This window comes from Peromyscus maniculatus, chromosome 2 (genome assembly GCF_049852395.1).
Source record: "Peromyscus maniculatus bairdii isolate BWxNUB_F1_BW_parent chromosome 2, HU_Pman_BW_mat_3.1, whole genome shotgun sequence".
In the NCBI taxonomy this organism is placed as follows: Eukaryota; Metazoa; Chordata; class Mammalia; order Rodentia; family Cricetidae; genus Peromyscus; species Peromyscus maniculatus.
Genome location: NC_134853.1, coordinates 42,277,826 through 42,301,565, shown reverse-complemented (window position 1 = coordinate 42,301,565; position 23,740 = coordinate 42,277,826). Strand labels below are relative to the sequence as shown.

Below are 23,740 nucleotides of genomic sequence, written 5' to 3'. Positions count from 1 at the left end.
ACAATATGAGGAACTATATTAAAGGGTCACAGCATTAGGAAGGTTGAGAACCAGTGCATTAGACAAAAGGAAAAATACACTATTTCCAACATTAATGTTAACTAGTAGTTAATGTTTAGCGGATAGCACTGAAGATACTGCAGGAGGCAAAGGGCTTTGCTTCCTGGTTAGGGAAGCAGACTTGGCAGGCTTTTCAAACACCAGCCTCCCACAACGCACCAAAGCCCACAAGGTTCCCCTACACCCTTCCCTGTGAAGTATGCAGAAGGAAATCTTCAGCAAATTATCTCTATGAACAACTGTTTCTGCTACTACCATAGGTAAATTCCTGGCAAATTCTACTCAGAACTCATCCAATCAGCCAAGACACAATGTCTGCAAGGCCTAGAGCTCAACCCCTGGGTTAGCTTCTTGCTTGGGTGCTCAACCACAACCCCCAACTTGCGGCAGATTTGAGCCACATATGCCTCCACCTGCTTGTCAGCCAGAGGATAGCCAGGAGTACGAGGCCAGCCTGGGCTACAAAGCACTATGTCTCAAAAAACAAATAAGTACTTTTGGCTGTCCCAACATCTCTCTTGCTCCTTTCTGCTGCACCCATCTTGACTGAGTTCCATGTAATCCAAAATAGTTCCAACTCTACACCGACAAGGGTTGTCTTATGCTCCTGATCCCCGTCTCCACCTCAAGTCTATGCCCCTAACCCCTCAGCACTCTCATATTAGCCAATTCCTTAAAATAAGAAATTCTCCAAATAATCTTTGTTCAAATTACTATTTCTCATCCTCATCTGGGACCAGAGAAACAGAATCCTAAAACCAGAATGATAACTATGGGGGCAGTGATCAGGCTTTTCAAGAAAGGAAGATGCAACTAACACCTGGCTTAACACCTGCCCAGACAAAGCATCAACAACCCCCAGTTTGATTTAATTACTACAAACAAGCACTCCCTTTGTCTTGTTAAAACTTAACACTAAGGGTTTGCCTCAGATCCTGGCAGAGTTCTAAACACCTGTTACCAGCTTCCATCTTTAAAAAAGCTGTCTATCTATTCTGATCTTGGAAAGGGAGGTGCCCAGAGTTACTAAGGGTACGAGAGCAGCAACCACCCACTGAATCACGAAGCTCTAATTTAGAAAGCACGTTCTGTCAGATTTCAGAAAGATAGCTTAGGGCTTTCATCAAGTGACAGTCAGCTTCAACAGTATTAGCTAAAGTACATGATTTTTCTGCTGCCTATGTCTCCTCTACAGACCTCCCTAATCATTAACACAACTGCATAAGGACAAATAAAACAATGAAACGGGCAGACCAAAAATAGAAATCTCAAAGGAGTAAAGGAACAGGGAATTTGGCAATGCTAAATTCTTGACACAAATGCCAATCATAAACAACAGTAACATCTACTGTGATAAGTTTCTTGTGACATGCTAAGTTGACTGACAGAAAGAACAGACAAAAAACAAACTCCATGGAGGTGTGCTAAGTGCCAGAAAGTCTATTATCACACATTGGGATGTGTTCTATTTGTTCTCGGTGAGAAAGCATTGTATTTCAGATAGAAGTTTTGCCCATGGTATCTGGACCCAAAATAATAAGGAGTTTGGGGTATTCTTTTTGCTTTTGTTTCTCAAACAGGGTCTTGATTTAGAGCCCTAGCTCCCTAAAAGCACTTACATAAACCAGGCTGGTCTCAAACTTTCAAACTTGTGACTATCTTCCTCTTTGCTCCCCCAGTGCTGAGGTTACAGGCAGAAACCACCATCCCTGATTTAAAAAAAAACATGCTTAAAGACAGCAACTTAAAAAGAAACATACCATTGCTGCATATTAGTTACCTATTTTTAAAAGCTGGCTGTCCAGGATAGAAATGTATTGTTACATAACTACAGCTCACAAGATACGTTTTTCTCTAAGAAGAGTGAATATGCACAATTTCCTCCAGAACAAACTTTTTCCTCCAAACTGGGATGACTCCTCATAGGAAATTCACAAGAACTATAGCTTCCATCTGGCCAGAAAGGCAATTTAAGCAGCTGTGGGTTTTTTGTTGGTTGGTTGGTTTGGATAGTTAGTTGGTTGTTTCTTTGTTGTTTTTTAACCTCCAACAGAGTCTCCAACAGAGATGGTTTTCAACCTTGGGTCCAGATACCATGGACAAACTTCTATCTCCGAGAATATTTACATTATGATTCATAACAATTTGAAGTAGCAACCAAATGATTTTATGGTTGGGGCTCACCACAACACAAGGAACTGTATTAAAGGGTCTCAGCATTAGAGAGTCTGAGAACCACTGACTGTATTGAAGGATCGCAGCATTAGGGAGGCCAAGAACCTCTGTGCTAAAGGGCCACAGCCTTAAGGAGGCTGAGGACCACTGTTGTTAAAGGGTCTCAACATTAGGGAGCTGGGGACCACTATATTGAAGGGTTACAGCATTAGGGAGGTTGAGAACCACTGGTCTGGAAGATTTTAGGGTAGAACAACTACTTCTTCTGGCTTACTGACTGGACAAATATTCCAATGTAATTAGTAAATTTATCAAATAATTCATTGGGAAGGTGGATTCCCACTATGTGCTTCATATTTAGTGTATCGAAAACCAAACTGTCCTACCTAGCTCCCCACCTTTCACATCATCTATTCTCTGTAATTATTCCCACTGGCTTTGACAAAAGTCTCCATCACTACCCATAACAATTTTTGCTAGGTTATAACAAAGATAATCTTGAAGATAATCTTACAGTTCTCCCAATTTAAAGCATCCTGGACCATTCACTTCCCTAAGGAATAAAATGTTTACAACATACTTAGTAACAATAGTTTTCTATCACTGCCTTAATGAACTACAAAGAACTTAATGGATTAAATCCCAAATCTGTTATTTTGTAATTGTGGAAGTCACAAGTCCGAATGGTCTCCCTACAGTAAGATCAAAGTGTCACCAGGGAAACAATACCAAAAGAATCAGGGCCTCAATTCCAGGAACTGCCACTCACATAGAAACTGTCATTTTTTTCCTGAAGCACAATGGGGAAGGCTATTTCCACTGTACTCTGTGTGCAGTGTGTGTATGTGTGTGTGTGTGTGTGTGTGTGTGTGTGTGTGTCTGTGTCTGTGTCTGTGTCTGTGTGTGCATGCATATGTGTACACACATTTAATTAGTGCCAACTACATATACTTTAAGTGATTTTGCGATATAATAAAACCAGTGATTACTAAATGCTTATAACACAAGTTCCTAATAGAAAAAAAAGCAAACTTCTTCCTCGTTTTAAGTAATAAGGCATTTCAGCTACTAAAGCAGTGATTTCACTGGTCCTTTTTAAGAGCCAAGACAATTTTATAACCAGTTATGATACAAAGATATCTATACCAACCACTGTGGAAATGTCTTTACATTTCTAATTTCTCTGGTTCACAAAAGAATGAGTTCAAAGAACTCTATTTTCAGGAAAGAAAATCAATCCCATTAAAATGGCTTAGAAGTACTTAGAAGTAACTCTTTTAGGACAGGATTTACCATGCATGTCAAACCATCAGAAACTACTGCATGCTTTTCTTGACACTAAAGTCCTACTGATTACTTTTGTTTTCCAAAATTTGCTCTTATGTATGAATATGAAAACTGACTCTAGCGGTTGCAGATGTAGTCAGCTGGTGGAGTACTCACCTATCTAGCCTGAAGGCCTGGGGGAAATCTCTAGTGTCATATAAACCATGCCTATACCCAGCACTCAAAAGATAGAATCAACAAGACTGGAAGGTGAAAATCATGCTCAGCTTCATAGTCTGTCAATGCCACCCTGGGCTTCATGAGACCATCTCAAATACCCAAAGCATGTATGAATGCACACATACAATCTAGAAACGATGAGCTGGGTATGGTGGGACACACCTGTAATCTCAGCATTTAGACCATAAGGCAGGTAAACAGTGAATTTGAGTGTTAGGGCTACAAGCCTAGATTATAGAGTAAGACTCTGTATACACACACACACACACACACACACACACACACACACTCACACACACTCACAGACACACACAAAATACACTAATGAAAACTGAAAGAACCAAGAGTTATAGGGATGAAATAAACTGTCCTCCCAAATATCATAAACCAGTTTTTGGAGCTAAAGAATTTCTAAATATTTCCTCCTACTAAGCTTATGGCAAGATACAGGTAACCGAGTACAACGACAGCAGAACACTGAGTGATCCATCTACCTGACAATAAGCCACCATGCATGTGCAGAAATTTTCCTAATGTCAGCTGAAGGCCTCAGCACAGCCTGGACTCTGGAAGCACCATTTCCTCATGCACCAAGTTCCACATCAAGGAAAATTTGAGTGCTCACTTTCCTATCATCATTTGTCTTATATGGGAGCTAAATGTCAAGCTGAGCTTTTCGTTAGTAGAGGTTCCTCACAATTACCTGGAATGCTACCCCTGGACTGTAACACTGCTCCAATCATCTGTGACTTCTTTATGCTTTCCAATATTTCTTCTAAGACTCCCAACCAGCATATGATGTGGAAGCAAAACCGAACAAATGCCCTTTGATTTACTATGTTATTTACAATGTCTACTACAGAATAGGTGATTATAAGAAAAGCAAAGAAGCCAGGCATGGTGGCGTCTGCCTTTGATCCTAGCAGGAGAGACCAAGGCAGGTGATCTGTGAGGTTGAAGCCAGCCTGCTCTACACAGGGAGTTCCAGGCTCGCAAGAACTTCAGTGGGACCCTATATCAAAAGGAGAAATGGAAGAATAGAGGTTCAAAGTATATAAGCACAAATGACCCATATCTTAAATAAACAAACTAAACCGTATGGACTAAATCAAGACACATATACATAGCACTCTAATTAAAAAACTTTTACAAACTGATTTTTATGGCCTGGGAGACAGCTCAGCTGGTAAAGTACTCAAGCAGCACGGATGACACCCTGAGCTCAATCCCAAACACTGTCTAAGTGGTGGAAGGGTACACCTGTACCCAACACACCAGGAAGCAGGTGAGGGGGACAATCACAAGTTCAAGGTCATTCTCTACTACATGGGGAGTTTGAAGCCAGCCTGAGATACCTGATACCTTGTCTCAGAAAAAAAGTAAAAAAAGCTAATTTTTTATATCTACCAGAAAAACCTTCAAATCCCTATTTATTAAAAAAAAAAGAAAGGAAGGAAGGAAGGAAGGAAGGGAGGGAGGGAGGGAGGGAGGGAGGGAGAGAGAAAGAGAGAGAGAGAGAGAGAGAGAGAGAGAAAGAAAGAAAGAACGAAAGAAAGAAAGAAAGAAAGAAAGAAAGAAAGAAAGAAAGAAAGAAAGATCCCATTGCTGTGGAATGCCGTTCTGTATGCTATGAGTATGTGTAGCTCTGATTGGTTGGTAAATAAAACACTGACTGTCCAGTAACCAGGCAGGAAGTATAGGCAGTGCAAGCAGGCGAGGAGGATTCTGGGAAGAGGATGGGCAGAGCCAGGAGTCACCAGCCAGACACAGAGGAAGCAAGATGTCAAGGGATAACTGAGAAAAGGTACCAAGCCATGTGGCTAAACATAGATAAAAATTATGAGTTAATTTAAGTGTAAGAGCTAGTCAGTAATAAGCCTGAGCTAATGGCCGAGCAGTTACAATTAATGTAAGCCTCTGTGTGCTTACTTGGAGGACACGAGTAGGAGAGATTTGTCCTGACCACCTGCCAGCTGAGACACAATAAAACTTCCATCTACATCCCATAATCTTTATTGAAGAAATCAAACTTATGTATAAAAAATATGAATGGATAAATATGTACAAATATATAGCCTGGGAAACCTTAAAATTCTTGGTATTTCCTGCCAGACACAGAATCTAAGAAGCTCTGTGATTTACATTAATTATATTCTACATTTACAGCACCCCAAGTCTGAAGGAATCAAAAACTATTCACCTTCTGCCACAGCATCACTGCAGCCACTTGTCTAGGAGTTTACTCCATTGAAAGAGGATATTATGGAGCCTAGGCTGGTCTCAAACTCAAACTCTGTATCTTCCTACCTCTACCTCCAAAGTACTAGAATTACAGACTCCACTTTTATCATTTGCTTGTAAAATACTAATATTCATTGTTCTTCACTTCCTTGCCATACAAGAGGATCCTGGCATTACGTGTGTTTCACAGTATGTGGTGTGCATGATGCATGTATGTATGAACATGTATGTGAAGGTGTGCATGCACATGTATGAATAAGATGGCCAGAGGTAAATTTAGAGTGTCTTCATCAATCTACCCTATTGAGGCAGGGTGTCTCACTGAAACCTGGTACTCACCAATTAGTCTAAACTGGCTGGCCAACAAGCCCCTGGGATCCTCCCATCTCCTTCCCAGGGCTGAGTTACAGGCATGCTACCACTGCCCCAGGTTTTCGCACAGATCCTAAGGATCTAAATGCACCTCATGTTTGTGCAACAAGTACTTTGCCAACTGAGTTGTCTCTGCAGCCCCTCTCATACCCTTAAGGTACACAAACATCTTTCTTGTTTATATATCAAAGCCTGAGCAATGACACTAGCAACCCATGAGCAGAGAAAGGCCTACTGAAACAGAAATATCTTTAACTTCCCTTACTTTCCTACTACGAGGCACTTCTTACAGTTCCTGTCACCTCTCACACTGCCACACTGGGGACCAAGCTTACAACACATGGTTGTGACTAGCTTCTAGGTGTTAAGTATGTCTAAACACTGAGCTACTAAATACATTCAGAATGAAAAACTGGCATGGAAAGCTCTTAACAGCTCATTCTCCCCAATTCTCACAAATTCTAGCAAGTACAGACACATGATCCTATACTCTTCACTCACCAGCCTCGAGCCGAGCCATCAGGTCAGAAAAAGAAACAAGAAACATCTGCTCTAGTTAAAAAAAACACAATACCCCAAAGCATGAGGCTTCAGTATGCTGACTACTTTGAATGCAGAAAACATACTGGAAAGGCCTCAGGAGCAGGCCCTCTGAGTGCCTACCCTTATTTCTCCTGCTCTATTTCCTTCCAAAGCAGGTCAAAGAAATTAAGTATCCCTCTTCCCTAAAGCAGGTTACAGAAATGTAGTTCCTACCCCCAAAAGTGAGTCATAAAATTGGGACATTTTATCATAACCCTCTCCTACCCTCTTGTATTCAGAGCTGGCAATAAAGAAATTCTGACCAATCTTTTCTGAAAGATCCAATCGCCCTCATTCAAGCATACACATCCGTACCAAACAGAAGGCACAAAGACACCAAGAGGAATCTTTGTAGACAAGTTTTCTTGGCTTTTTCTCCATCACTGCACCTAATCACACCTCTTTTCTAATTACACTTCTACAGGGATATCCATTCTTCAAACCCAAATATTAAACTAGTTTTCTTAGGGCCGGGCGTTGGTGGCGCACGCCTTTAATCCCAGCACTCAGGAGGCAGAGCCAGGCGGATCTCTGTGAGTTCGAGGCCAGCCTGGGCTACCAAGTGAGCTCCAGGAAAGGCGCAAAGCTACACAGAGAAATCCTGTCTTGAAAAAACCAAAAAAAAAAAAAAAACTAGTTTTCTTGGCCTCTGAATCTGCACCACCTCCTGTGTTACATATCTACTAAGTAAATACATACATGCACCATGCTTTTCTCCTGATGGCCTGTCTCCTTACATTTAAACAAAGGTGTTTCATTCCTACATGTCTAATTCAGCTTTTTTTTTTTTTTTGAGGGTGTGGGATTAAGATAAGGTCTCACTTATATATTTATTGCTGGCTGTTTCCTGGAACTTGATTTGTAGACCAAATTGGCCTTGAACTCAAGAGATCACCCGCCTCTGCCTCCCAAGTGCTGGGATTAAAGTCGTGTGCCATCACCGCCCTGCTCTATTTCAGCTTTTAAACTTGTTTTTTTCCTATATAAGTTCATCTACTGGGTTTGTTTGTTTGTTGTTTTGGTGGGGAGGGTGGTCCTAGGGATTGAACCCAGAGCCTGATGCAGCATCCAATCTGTGTTGGTATTCAGATGATTGAATATATCTGCTTCCAGATATACCAAAATGAAATTAGGACCCACGTGATTTTACTCCATCTTCTCTATCTATATACACAAAGAAGAAACTATGAAGTGGGCGTAATTCAAATACCAAAACATTGATGTCTTGCAAACTTATATATAATACCAAGAAGCCAAATATGTAAATAAACTGATTTTTTTATAAGCAATTTACCATTTCCTAATAATTTGAATAAGAATTCACATGATCTACGCATCTAGAACAAGAAAACCAAGTTGTTAGACACATAAAACTCCACTGATGTTGTAATGTACATGTCAGGGAAAGAAAGAGAAACAGAACAGACAGAAACAAAGATGTGGCAGCTGAAATGAACTACTTCTTACATGTCGAAGCAGAGTTTTCCAACCACTGGGTCAATTCTGAACTCACTCTGACATAACACAGGACACAGCTGCTCCCTCCAAGAACTTCATAATCCAATTACAGTGGCCAGACAGTGGGGAGGAAACACCACATTACCCTAAAGTGTGAACAGGAAAAATCCACCACCATACCCACCAAGAAGATGGTCAGAACTTGTCTTTACATAGAACTTACTTTTAAATATAAAAATAAAAAAAAAAGAAAGATCAAAAAATGAACAATGCATGAGAAAAAAAAAAAAAGCATGGTAAAACTTAAGTTGACATTCTTTTGTGGCCCAATGCTAAAGTCTGCTACTGTGCAAATTCAGTTTCTAAAAAGTACTGGAGCCATTTAATAGAGACAACACAGAGGAATGATGCCTGCAAGCCAGGTGGCGGTGGCACGCACCTTTAATCCCAGCACTCGGGAGGCAGAGCCAGGTGGATCTCTGTGAGTTCGAGGCCAGCCTTGTCTACAGAGCGAGATCCAGGACAGGCTCCAAAACTACATGGAGAAACCCTCTCTCAAAAAAAGAAAAAAAAAAAAAAGCATGGTGACAGTAGGCACAGCTAGTAAAGTGAGAATCAAAGCCAAGGACACCCAAGACAGGCGGGAGCATTTGCAGGTGCTGGCGCAGAGCAGGGAGAGCGTGCAGTCCTTCACAGCACTTCACATGGGACAACTCTTCAAATGCAGTGTAACTTCCAATTATGAACTCAGCTATGAACTGAACACACATGGGATTGCTGTACAGTCTAAAAAAAAATTTTAAGGTGCTGAAAGTTACTAATTATTCTAATTCAATTCCCAGCATGACACAACTAATAAAGAATACTTATAATTAGATATTATTATTCCAGCATCTCAAAACTAAGAGAACTGTAACTTCATCTCCATCTGCATCCACACATATGATTCTTAAGAAATCTTTTTAAAACACCTTTATTGTTATTGACAGTCAGTTCTCAATCTCATACCCCTTGCCAGCAGTTTGGATTCTTCCTCAAATCCCAACTCTGGAAGAACAACTCCTGATGAAATCTGAAATGGCTGTTCTTAAATCCCCAAGTAGGATTTTAGTACTCTCACATTTTTTGGTATGTAATAAATTTTGTATTCTGTACCCTGATCAAAACAAAACAAAATTAAACACACACACACACACACACACACACCAAATGAAAAAGAGAAAAGATTAATAATAATCTAAATTGGATATAATCCCTTGTGCTTTTTGTTTAACACACACACACACACACACACACACACACACACACACAAAGGATCCAAAACAGAGTTGATTTATTTCTGACTACTTATAGGAATATATCCCCAAAAGAATTTTTACGCTAAACTAAAAAGCAAGCTTTCCCATCAGCCACAGGACTGCTGTGTTTTGATACTAGGAATCGTGGAGGCCCTCAGGTGTGACAGGCAACTGAGCTCCAACTCCAGCCATTCCTCTTAATTTCTGAACACACTAAGCACATTCCCTGACCCTCCCTGCTTCAAATAACTAAAAGTGAATGGATCTTCTTATATTCTATTAAAAATATTTTCCTAGGCTGAAATAGTTCTGTGTCCCACAAATATGAGACATACCCAATACAGACTATCTAAGAGATGATAGATGGCAAATACTTCACTCCAAACTTGTCATCCCATCCTTAACAGGCAAGAACAGCTCAAATCTTTTAGTATTCATGGGTTTTTCCTCAAATACTTAACTATCATCCTTTATTTATATCTTACTATTGGTCATATTTCTTTAAACTACAGTAGTCACACCTGCCGTAAATGAAATGATTAATATACCATAAGACACAACCTGTTACAGATTTTTAACCAAGAAAGCAGCAAATTTTATTTCTTTGTATTCTTTTGAACTTAACAGAAGTTCAGCTATTTTAATATGAAACCACCAGAAACCTCATCAAAAACAACACCATGATAGTTTCCTACACTTATTTCTTTAGACAGTTTTGATAAGGCGGTTTCCTTTCAGCAGGACAAGGTAGAGCCAAAAATGCAGTTCTAATACTCAGCACACCGCAAAAGCAGAGCAGTTCCAGAGAAGCCACAGGCAGGCACTGGGACATCCACTGACCAACCACAGAATCAGGACTTTATGAGAAAACAATACCAGCATACTGTTGCCAGAAACAACTAAGACACACCATAGATCTCTTCATGTCTTTTAAGACCAATTCCTTTTAAAAAAAAAAAAAAAAAGGCTCATAATTAAGTCTATGATTTAAGGAGAGGTCTGTTTAGAATAAGATGGTTGCCTGTGATTACTTTAGTAGTGTTTTCCTTCGAAGCTATCAAGATTAGCACAATAATACATTTTTAATGAATAAAGTTAGTTGCAATATGAACCTGCTACCTCTCAGTTCTATTTACTAGCAAGTCCTGCAGTACCAATAGCCTTCCTCTTTCAGACTTCTCCCTAGGGTTCACCTAGCCAAGTATTTTTTAATCTGTGGTGTTTTTTTCTTATTCGAGTACAAACTTCTAGGCACTGCTTTTCTACCATACTTCTTCATCAAAATTAACCTCAGTTTTAAAGAATTAAATGCTACCACATGGTATTAAAACTTTAAAACATGCAATAAAGGTAAACTTTGCATAATCTTCTTTAGGCAGTCATTCCCTCTCATGTAAACTCTAACTGAGCTCTATGTAAATACTATTCGGTCCTGCGTCATATGAAAGTATCACATGTGGCCTTAGATACTGTGAAAGTCTCAACATATTAAGTTGCGAAATACTGGCTTATAAACTTGTAGGCCAGGAACTGCAAGTTCATGTTTGATCCCAGCACCTAGGTGGAAGCAGGAGAAGCCAGGAGTTCAAGGTCAGCTTCCCCTACACAGGAAGTTCTAGGTCAGCCTGGGCTACAGGACAATGTCTCAAGTCACAAAATACAACATCAGTTTTTAAGTGACTTGCTATTGAAAGCGACATTTAAAAATAAGGTATGACAAAAAGTGGAGGGATCCGTACTATTGGCCCAGAAATTGATATGCTATATACGATTACAGTTCTTGTCAATAAACACACTCCTTACATACACCGACAAAATCCTGACTGGCTCACTGCATACACTTGGAATTGGGTTAACCCGAGTAGGAGGAGAATAAATACGGGGGTCGGGGACCAGGAGCCAAAGAGAGGGCAGGAGTCTTGGGTTTTCATTGTTTGGCAACTCTTTTTTTTTTTTCCTTACAAAGCACACAGTACTTTTAGTAATGAAAAAAACTCCATTACTAAGAGTATTCCTCCTCCATGCCCAAATTCTTCAGAATTGTAAAAATATAGCTGTGGTTTCACGATTTTAAAAAGAAAATAGACACGCATAAACGACATAAGCTGAAAAACACCTCGGCTGTGCAAAACAGCTCTCTCTGCTTCTCATGGATTCTCCTTGCAGGTGTCTAAAATGCCAAAGCAGCAGACGCTCACGGCACTTACCGAACACGCAGAAGACGCTCAGCAGCGGCGCCCGCTCCGTCTGCGGAGCTCGGTCCCAGCGTCACGACCTGCGTAGGCGGGAGCCCTCCAGGCCAAAGCAGCGGCAGGCCGGCGGCGGGCGGAGCGCCGCAGAAGGAGCCGGTAGGCCGGGCACAGCGTCCGCCAGCGCCCGCGCGGAAGGGCGGGGCCCGACCCCGCGACCCGCAGACCGGGGCAGCAGGATTGTCCCGGCCTCCACCACCGCCGGAGAGGCACGCATGCGCGGGGCGCCCCCGGAAGAAGCACGCAGGAGTCAACACGACCCGGGAACGCCCCCGTCTGGACTCCGCCCCCTCGCTGATCGCCCCGCCCCTTGACCAAACCACGCGAGACTTGCCGAGCCGGCCGCCCGCTCCCGCAAATCCCGCGAGAGCTCCGGCTGGGTCGGCTTTGCGTGCTGTCGGCTTGCATGGTAGATCTGGACCGGTGGTTCTGGCGACCGGGCGTCTGCTTCCCCTCCCGCCCGCGTCGGGTGCCTGCGGTCTGGAAGTGTCTCGGCAGGCGCGGCATGCTGCGGGAAGGAGCGATTGTTGAGAGACGGCCAGAAACAAGCAGGGGAACCCTCCGCAGTAAACACGTTTCCTCGTACTTTGAGACTTCGTGGGTTTTTTGTTTTGTTTTGTTTTTCTCGTTTCCAGCACATAAAAAATATTGTCTCCCAAATGCTGTAATTTTGTTCCATAATGTATTTCCCTTCAAACCATTGCGATGATCAAAACCTTTACAGATTTCTTAAGGAACCGGGTGTCGTGGCACCTGCTTGTAATCCCAGCACTTGGGATGGTCAAGGCCTGTCTGGACTGCATACGTACATCAAATCCCTATCAAAAAAGCTCAAGTCCTGACGCCTCAGTTACTGCCGCCTAACAAGCGTGTGCAAAGTGTTTAGAAAGAACAGGCTAGTGAAGTCAGCATCCAATGACGAAATGATCACTTGAAAACAAGTGAAGTTGCAGCTGCAGTGGCCTGATTTTCAACACAACTTCTCTTTATTTGGGTTTAAAGTATTACGGTATGTTCAGTGGGCTTTTAGCTCCGAACTGTGGAACATATTCCTCTGTTCCTTAGTCCCATCTTTGGATCTCTTGCCTGGAATAAAAGCACTCATCGTGTTGGGATCATAGTCTTTCAGGATTAGCTTTCCAGTACTCCAGACTGAAATTTTAGCATGTAAAAATACTTTACCAAGGGGATGTAATCGCTCATGCCTGTATTGCCTGCAGCTCCGCAGGTTGGGAGTCCAAAGTCATCCTCAAATATATAGTTCATTTCAGGCCAGCCTGGGTAGGTAATATGAGACTGTCTCAAAAAAAAAAAAAAAAAAAAAAGAAGAAGAAGAAAAGAAAGAAAAGAAAAAGAAAAAAACAGAAGAAGAATCTTACCATAAACAAATTAAATTCATATGATAATATAAATTAGGAAAGGGTTCTTTTAACAGAGTCCAAGCTGGGAGAAATACAGATGTGTTCCCTTCTACCTCTTTTAAAATAGCGATGAAGCTAGAAAACATTCTGGCTTTCTTATATTTCTACCTTTCATCTCTGTCCTTGTGGGATTTTTTTTTTTAAGTAGGCATTTTTTCTATTGAATTAGAGTTGGACACAGCTCTATCATTTTTCTCACTGCCTTCCAAGGGCTGAGATTACAGGTGTGTGTGTACCAGTGGTCATGTTTAGTAAGAGGAATAATAAGTACTTTGTTTATAAACAGGACCAGGGACTGCTCTTTTGTGCTGAACTGCAAGTAATCATGCAATAACTTTCTGTGTCTACACCTCATAATACTCACCACCTGCCCATGTTTCTAATCATGTCCCATGTCTTGCTCTTTTCCTTACTTCTTATGGTTGTATGTATCTTCCCACTAAATTGTAATCCAGGAAGGCTGGGTGCTGTGGGTGCCAAGCTGCTCCAAATCTTGATAAAGTGCTACACTAGTGATACTTTGTATCTTTTATATTGCTCAAATTTTAAATTATTTCATCATCTAGATTTATTTGAAGATTTTAGACTTTACATAGCCTACAAACAATTTGTCCTGGGCGTACTTGATCTATTTTTGGAATAAGTCCTGAGAATAGCAATAACACTGGCTGTAATAACTTCATTATGGTGATATTTTATTTGTGCTGAAATGTGATTTTATTTGTATGTTAATAAATAAAGTTGCCTGGGGGTCAGAGCTAACAGCAAGCCATTTAGCAGAAGTCTGGCAGTGGTAGCACACACCCTTAATCCCCCATCACACGACAGGCAGAATTTCTATGTGTTCAAGGACACAGCCAGCATGGAGACACACGCCTTTAATCTCAATACCAAACATAGAGATCTGGGGGGTCTGTATAGACAGGCAGTGACGAGGAGGTCATGTGGTTGGGTTTACAACCAATGAGAAGGCAGAACAAAGTCAAAAAATACACACAAGAAGTAGGTCTTTTCTCAGGGGAAGGACGACAGGGACATCGAGGGGTAAGAAGGCAGTCTTAGCTCTTGGCTACTGCTTCATCTCTGGGCATTTAACTCTGCATTTGGCTCTGTATTTCTTATTTAATAAGACTGTTCAGAATTACATCTACACTTCATTTTTCATTCCAGGTAGCTTCAACTTTATTGCTAAGTAAAAAAACAAAAATACCACAGTGTTTTTTTGGCACTCTGTTCACAAAACCATGTAGGTAGAAGCCTTGTTCTATCACAAATGTCCAGCTTGGTGTGGTACTGAAGGCCTCTAATTCCAGCACTAAAGAGGGGAAAGCAAAAGGATCAGTGTGGAGGCTGTGGCAGATGGATCTCTGGGAGTTCAAGAACAGCCTGGTCTATACAGAGTTCCAGGACGGCTGGAGCTACAGAGAGAAATCCTGTCTCAAAAGATAAAAGAAGAAAAGAAAAATAGTGCAAGGCCAAGAGATAGAGAGATGACTTAATTTAGTGGTTTAGAGTACTGGCTGCTCTTTGACATGACCTGAGTTCAATTCCCACATGGCTTATCACAACTCCAGTCCCAGGGGATCTGACACCCTCTTCTGACTTCCACAGACATAGAAAGTATGTGGTATGTAGACATACATTCAGGCAAACACTCAAAAACACATTACAATAAAATCTCAAAAAGTATCTTTAGAAAGAATGCAAGGCCGTCCCTAGCTACATAGTGAATTCAAAGCCAGCCTGAGCTCCTTGAGACTCAAGCCTAAAGCACCCCACCCATTCCCCCTCCCAAAAAAAAAAAAAAAGAAAGAAAGAAAAAGAGGAAATATCTGTCATTTAATTGATAAGGCAATCAACAAAATTTATATTTAAAGTAGAAACTATTCTCACCTTCCTGGTGGCTCATATTTGACACAGGTATGACCTTGACATTGTCTTGTATTTTCTCCAGCCTCAGAATTGGAGATTTCCTTGTGCTACCCAGTTTATCCTGACACCATTATCACACAATAGCCCTAGGTAATGTTCTATGGAGCCAAATCTAGTCTGAGGCATGAAGAGTTTTCTCATATACATCATTTCACAGTTGATGTCTGGGGAAAGCCCCAAACTAGAATCCTACTAAATATGGAATGGCTTTGTTTTGTAATTTTATTTCCTTGCAATATTTTAGTCCTTCCCTCCTAACCCTGACTCCAAACCAACGAGAAACAGACACTTCCCTCTGAAGAACTACCTTTGCTCTGTTTTATTTTTCAATATTTGATAAAAACAAATCATTTTCTTACTGATTTTAACAAGTGTAAGTTTAGTTTGTTAGGAAGATAATAAGTGTCTTAATCCTGGGGCTGGAGAAATGGCTCAGAGGTTAAGAGCACTGGCGATTCTTCCAGAGGTCCTGAGTTCAATTCCCAGCAACCATATGGTGGCTCACAACCTTCTATAGTGAGATCTGGTGCCCTCTTCTGGTGTGCAGGCAGAACACTGTATACATAATAAATAAATCTTTAAAAAAAATAAAGATAAAATAATAATTGTCTTAGTCCAGCAGGGCTACTACATTAAAGTACCATAAACTATACCCTATAAATACAAAATTTACTTTTCATCATGCTAAAGCTGGGAGTCCAAGATTGTAACAGGATTAGATTCAGAGTCTAGTGAGGGCTCATCTTCCAGTTCATCGACGGCAGTTACCGTGCCTTCTCACATGGGGCATAGCATCTTTCTTGATGGAGCTCCTTATGGATCCACCTTGTATACCCTAACACTGGTAATTAAGGTTTATGTGAGTTCTGAGGAGCTCAACTTTCAACCCAGAACACTAATATTTTCTATAGTAGAAGTAGACCTGGGAGCCAGGTGGTGGTGGTGGTGGCGGCGGCGGCGGCGGCGGCGGCGGCGGCGGCGGCGGCGGCGGCGGCAGACGACGCCTTTAATCCCAGCACTCAGAAGGCAGAGGCAGGCAGATCTCTGAGTTCCAGGACAGTCTTCCAGGGATACATAAAGAAGCTCTTTTTTAGGGGGGCGGGTAGTGACAGAAGTATACCTGGGAAATAAGTAGCCAGTGCTTCAATCCCCCAGATCTGTTTATGCGTGTGTGTACTTGTTTTTGTTGTTTTGTTTTTAGAAACAGGGTCTCATATAACCCAGACTGGCTTTGAATCTTAATATAACCATAACTTCTGATCCTCTTGTCTACACCTCCAAATGCTGAGATTTCAAGCATGCATGAGTCACTATTTTTATTTTTAAAAAAAGGAAAAGAAAGACACCACCCAACAATATAAATTTAAATAATATAATAAAATATAAATAATAAATAATATAAACACACATATATATATATATATGGGACTGCTGGACCCCAAAATTTAGGGTCTCAAGTGGGTGCCCCAAGAACCCAGACTCCAGCCCAGTTGATGCAATAGCAGGAGGATTTATTAAGCTTCTGTACAGAAGGGCTCCTCTGCTCCCAAGAGCAAGAGTCGCATCTTACTGCAGCCCCATAAGGGCTTATAAAGGAAAAACCCACAAAACCCACAAGATTACAATTCCCATACAGTTTCATTTCACAAGATCATGGTCTGGCTACAAAGTGATCACAGAGGGGGTACAGTTACGTCAACAGGTACATTCTTCCTGAAACCTCAAGGGGGGTATCAGGGCAGGAGTGGAGTTTACACAAAGGTCACAGTGGTCCTTCCTGGAACACCTGCAAGCAACTATCCCAGTCACAGTTGAGCACATCTCTTAACAGAAATCTCTTTACATTGTTATATGGTTGCAGGGGAGATTGAACAATGGCTAAGTCAGGTTGCCCTTGGAACTAGATTTTTAGTTTCTCATTTCCTGGTGCTTGAAGTTTCTCTTTTCCTGAGGCTTGGGGGTGTAAGCCTGAAGGGCTAGGGTCTTTCAGGACTTACTACTTTCTGTTACCAAAACTACTCACAACAAATTTAACTTGTAATGGTTTGGTTTGGTTTTATTTGGTTTGGTTTGGTTTGGTTTGGTTTGGTTTAGTTTGGTTTGGTGTGTGACAGGGTATCTGTGTCCTGGAACTTGCTTGTGTAGACCAGGCTGGTTTCACATTTATAGAGATCTGTCTGCCTGTCCCTCCTAGGGGCTGGGATTAAAGGCATTCACCACCATACCCCTTGTTTTTTTTGTTTTTTTGTTTTAATTTTAACTTTTTATATGGAGTGAAATCTAAGTGACTTGCATGTAAATTTAAAAATACAATTGATCCTATTCTATGACTAATTCAGAAATCCCTGCCCTGTTTAATGTATTCTTTAACATATTAAAGAAACCCCAGAGAAGGCACCAAAATTAATAGATGTCACACAAATGAAAACACTGACTTTCTCTTGTATTAATTTGACCAAGAACAAGCCTAAATTTGTATCTCCACTTCTTTCCCCATGTCTTCTGAATGTCTGTAGTCTGTAGTTATTGGTCTGTCTGTATATATCTGTTGTGTGTGTGTGTGTGTCTGATTTATCTGTTCCTTTTGCCTGACTATTGTGCTATTTATGTCTGAATCTGTGCCTGTCCCTAACAAAGGGTTTTGCTCTGTATTTACTGAGAAGCATAGAAAACCTGATATGAGAAAGAAATAAGGGATTCTTTGCAGAAATCTCCAACAGAGCTTTATAAGGGAAGAAGTTATTTCACTGTCCCAGAACAACATTCAAAACTGAAAACATGCTATCTTCCTACATCTGCATGTTGTTTGCACCATTTATGGGATATTTGTTACTAAGATTTCTTCAACCCATTTGCTGACTGATTTTCACCAGATGATTATCACAACACATGCATACACACATATATTATTCTGGGTTGAGGGGATGGAAGAGTACATAGTTTAAGATTAAAACTATGAATTTAGTTTTGTTTTTACAAATTGATTACATGGGAAATCCAAAGTAGATTCCAATAAAAAAAAAAAATCAAGCTTGCTTCAAATTTGGCTCAAACTGTGGTAGTGGTCTTGTTGTGCCCGGGTCCTGAGACTCCCAATCAAGACCACCACAGAGTCAATAGTTGATGCAAACACACAGGGGTTTATTGATTACAGGCTCAAGCTTGGGTCCATAATCCAGCACTCCAATGCATCAGGTGGAGGAGAACAGCCCCCAGCCCTCAGGGTAAGGAGTTTTATAGGGAAAAATGGCAAGCAGGGAGGTACAAGCCTTGGCATCTCAGGATTGGGTGAAGGTATGTAATCTTTGAATTCACTGGTTAGGGTCTGGAGGAATTTTCAACAATGGTTTTCAGAAAGCCACAAAGACATTTGGAGTCCGCAGATGTTGTTTACCAAAGTTCCTCATTGACAGCCCACCTTAGTGGGGTCACCTTGACGGGGCCCTGGCAGTTTGTGATTTTTTTTCTTGGAACTATTTGTGGTTTTTACTGGAACCAGGTTCAGCCCCTGGTCAAGTCCAGTTTAAAATGGAATTCTTTATTAAAATGGAGTCTGTCTTGCTCTCTCAGTCTTATTTTCGACATTGGAATTAACACATGGCCTGAAATGATCTCAAGGCATATTATCAACTTGGCTACAAGGTCTAGTAACAGTCTTGACTCTTTGGAGTCAAGAGATATTTTCAAAAAACTGTATCACCACACTGTTTAACAAATGACAATAACCCTCATATACATGTACCCACACACATGTGAGTATGAATACACACACACACACACACACACACACACAAACATACATATACTTGGATTTTTTTTTTTTTTACAATCTATAATTCTTCTAAACTACAAATCTAAAATTCTTCAATAATGATGTTGAGAGGCAATATGACTGACTGGGCTTTAAAGTATCATGATTGTCCTTGTGGGTTGTCTAGTTAAGACTGCTTTTTCAGCTTGACATACAAACTAGAGTTACCTGAGAGTAGAGAACCTCAACTAAGAAATTGCCTCCATAAAATCATGCTGTGGGCCAACCTGTAGACTCTTTTCTTAATTAGTGATTGATGGAGGAGGGCCCAGGCCATTGTGAGTGATGCAATCCCTGGGCTAGTGGTCCCTGGTTCTATAAGCAAGGCAGGGGAAGCAAGCCAGTAAGCAGCACCCCTCCATGGTCCGCATCAGCTCCTGCCTCCAGGATCCTGCCCTGTTTGAATTCCTGTCCTGACTTCCTTCAGTGATGAACAGTGATGTGGAAGTATAAGCTGAATAAACCCTTTCTTCTCCAACTGGCTTTTTGTCATGGTGTTTTGTCACAGCAATAGAAACCCCAACTAAGACACCTAGGCAGGAGTTTTTTTCTTGGCTGCCTTTTGATATCTAGTTAAAGGCTGAATAACAAGGTGTATCTCTGAAACGTTAGCCTATATTTTCATTCCATACTATTTCCTTAATCTATTTATTTTAGCTGTATTTTAGGTGTCTGTTTCCTTGCCTTAGTGAAGTGATGAAACTTTCATCAAGGAAGAAAGGAAACTTTATATAGTAACCCTTCCACCCTAACACATTCAAAGAATAGAAGGAAGGATCCCAACACAAGCAGCCAACCCTGTCTGTCTCTAAGCACTGTTCCCGAGCAGGCAGTACGGCCTCTGGGAAATGGTGGCGTGGATAGGCAGGAGTTTGAGGGCATGACTGGTCTAGGAAGGTGGGAGTTTGAATGCATGGTGAGTGCAGTGAGACAGGAGTTTTAGATTTGGTTTCCCAGCTTACCACATTTGTTCATGCCCCAAGTTTAGAGTGAATCACAGAAGGTTTAGAAGTGAAGGCCCATTCACCCAGGACACTGGGCATCCTACAGCCTTTAGTACATTGGCCATATATAAAAGCCCAGAATATTTTAATCATACTGGAGATGGGTCATCTGTGGTGGTTTGAATAGGAATGGCCCCCATAGGCTCATATATTTGAATGCTTGGCATTAGGGTGTGGCTTGGCATTAGGGCGTGGCACTGTTAGGAGGTGTGGCCTTATTGGAGGAAGTGAGTCACTGGCAGTGGGCTTTGGGGTTTCAAATGTTCAAGCCAGGCCCAGTGTCTCTTTTTCTGCTGCCTGAAAGATCCAGATGCAGAACTCTCAGCCCTTCCAGCACCATGTCTGCCTGAATGCCACCATGCTTGTAGCCATTCTGACAATGAACTCAACCTCTGAATTGTAAACAAGCCCCAATTAAATGCTTTCCTTTATAGAGTTACCATGGTCATGGTGTCTCTTCACAGTTATAGAACATTGATAAGATGTCATCTGACACTATAAAACAAGTTAAATTCTCCATAGAATGTTAAGACTAGAGTCATGATTAACTAGAAATAAATAAGACATTCTAGGTGTTTGGTTGGGACCTGCAACTCCTGCATGGCCTGAGAAGCCCCAGTCCTGTCTCTCCAAACCCCGCCCACTGAGAGAATCTCCTAACAAAGGGAAGATACCAAGGAAGCCAGTTCCACATTCTTGGCTGTCTGAAGTTGAAGTCTGAATTATCCCCTGAAGTTGCCAGGAGCCCAAGTCCCCACCTAAAACATTCAGCTTTTGACCATACTTGGGCACAACTCCAGCTTGTGTCACACATCACTCCTCTCCTACAAGCTATATAATCTCCCCTGCCTTAGTTCCAGCTTGTGGCTTCTCCAGTCTTGATGTCTATCTAGTACTGCAGAACCAATCTGGGAGCTGCTTTCCTCAAATAAACCTGTTCTACTTGTTCAGTTTGGCTTGATCTGGCTTACTGCACCATTAGTACATTACTTACTGTACTATTATTGGGCCACAGAATATCTATTACTGGGGTGATCACGTTTTCTTTTTTGTTGTTGTTGGTATTTGTTTGTTTGTTTGATTTTGACTCAGTGCCTCTGTATCCCAGGATGGCTGCTAGCTACCTGTGAAGCCAAAGATGACCTTGAACTTCTGATCCTCCTGCTGCTGCCATTTAAATGCTGGAATTACAAACATGCACTGCTACACCTAGATTATTCTTTTTAAGGATGGAACCCAGGGACTCTTTCAGAGTAGGCAAAGAAGCTCAGCTGTGCTACACCCACAGCCTGAACCATCTCATTTTTTAAACAAGGTGTAAGGATAGATACCTGAGGCTGCCCTCTGACCTCCACAAGATCACTGTACATAGCATGCATGCACCTACAGTCACACACGTACAAATACACCAAAAGAATTTTTAAGTGCTCTTGAATATTTGAGTATTCAGGATTCCTCTCATTCTCAGGAATCTTCCTTACTTCATCCTTAAAATTATAATCCCTCTGCTAAAGAACAAACAAACTTTCCAGTGGACAGACATTTTCATTTTTTTGTCATTACTTTCATATTTAGTTTGTTGTGCCCAGATCGTGACCCCCAGAGAGACCACCAAAGATGAGCATGCCGGAATGCAAAAGCAAGGTTTAATTCTGGATATCCAAAAGCAATACAAGCCTAGGCAGGGACTTCGTCCAATATACCCAACACAGTAGAGGCTGGAGGAAGTGCCCATCTATCTGCAAGCTCAGTTTTTAAAGGGAAAAATCACAAGGTTACATCATTTAGGGGTGCTAGTATGGGTACAATTCTGATTGGCTGGCTTCTAGGGACTTCTAGAAATTACTTCTAAGGGAGTGGTTGCCCGCCACCATTTCTCATTGGCTGCCCTCAGGTAGGGGCATTTCTGTGGTCAGTTACCCTGGAAACCAGGGAGAGGACATTCCATAGTCTGGCAGGCATTACCTTGTGACTATCTTGTGACTGTGAACTTCTACACTTCCTGGTTTCTAGAATCTGAACTGACTGGTTTCAGTAACTAATGGCCTATTCCCAAAAGGAGAACTCTTAGGCCTTAATTTTAGGGTGAAAGCATTTTGGTCTTATTTCTAAGATGGCTCATTTTGGTCTCACACAGTTAGCCACTTGAGTTCACTCTCTGGAACCAAGTAAAAATAGAAGGGAAGAACTCTATGGAGATTTCCTCTGATTTCCACACATATATACTATTGAATGCATACCACACACAATAATAATAAAATGAAATCTCAGTTTGGTGGTACATTATCTCAGCACTCAAGAATCTGAGACTAGACTAAACTATACGTCAAGATTATCTCAAAAATAAATAAATAAATCAAGAACCAAATTTGCAGCTTAAGGACAGAGCACTTGCAGTATTCATGATTTATTTGGTTCAAAACTAATCACCACAAAAATATACTGTATACATGTATTAACAGTCTATTAGTACACATGCTATGGTTGTGGATTGCCTGTGCCTCATGAGTGTCACGTTTAAAGTCCAAATTTTGCTAGGTGAATGATGGTTTAAAAAATAAGACAAGACTTGGTGGCCCACTCCTTTTATTCCAGCAAGTGGGAGGCAGAGGCAGAGGCAGGTGTATCTCTGTGAGTTTGAGGCTACTCTAGTCTACAGATCAAGTTCCAGGCTAGTCATGGCTATATAATGAGACCCTGTCTCAATAAAGCCAAAAATATAAAAACTAAACAATTGACTTGTTAACAAGTTGGGTTGTGATTATGGGCATTCAAAATATAAATGTATCTAGGAGAATAAAAGAAGGTAGCATGGAGTCATTGAGAGCACTTCTGTCTGTATAAGCGCTGTACAATTGTAAAATAATTCTGAACTCTACTTTTTAGATAGTGTTAATTACAAAGAGATTAGGTGGGAAATGATACTGTCTTATCAGTCATTTAAGTTTCTATTTTTACATCTATCTAGAGAGTATTTTTAAAGAATCTCTTATAATTAGTCATGTTCTGTGGAAGTAAGCACACAAGTTCAGTGATGTTAAGTATAGGGCCATTGATCTGCATTTTTAATGAACATGCCACTTAATAAAAACAAAACCTAAATAAAATCACTGACCCTTATCCCCTAATTCTCAGGAACCCATTAACAACCACTATTCTAATTATTTTACTTTTCTTTTTTGTTGTTGTTTGTTTTTTGAGACGTGAACTCATGGCTCAAACTGACTTTGAATTTGCTATGTAGCTGAAGATTTCCTTGAGCTCCTAATCATCTTGCCTCCATTTCCCCACATTCTGAGATTACAGGCATATTCTACATGCCCAGCCATAAAATTCTATACTTTCATTTGGTTGTTTGATCCTCTTACCTCTACTTGCTGATGGATGAGATTACAGCAGGTGCCATTAAGTCCCTTTGGAATGACTAAAACCTCATCAGATTTGCTTGCATACTTGAGGCAGGCAAGCATGGAGAGTATTTTACAACCTGGGACTTCACTTGGTTTGGACTCATGCACATACTTGTAACTGAAGTTTTCTTAGTCCTGCTTGGCCCATGGTCAGAACAAATCTCTCTTACCTGCCAGTCCCACAGCCAAGTAAACACACAGAGACTTATATTACTTAAACT

General features: G+C 41.1%; 1 protein-coding gene across 4 annotated transcripts in view; it reads right to left on the bottom strand.

The window, feature by feature from the left end:
- Pcmtd1 (protein-L-isoaspartate (D-aspartate) O-methyltransferase domain containing 1) overlaps positions 1 to 12,035 on the bottom strand; it is an 88,469-nt gene extending 76,434 nt beyond the window's left edge. The window contains exon 1 of one of the 4 annotated variants that reach the window (XM_042270916.2): positions 11,900 to 12,035. The gene's annotated coding sequence lies outside the window, so the exon portion shown is untranslated. Of the gene's footprint in view, positions 1 to 8,403; positions 8,426 to 11,899 lie in introns of those variants that run through there. The other 3 variants (XM_076564000.1, XM_076563995.1, XM_076563998.1) reach the window with 3 other exon arrangements.
- Positions 12,036 to 23,740: the final 11,705 nt, after the last annotated feature.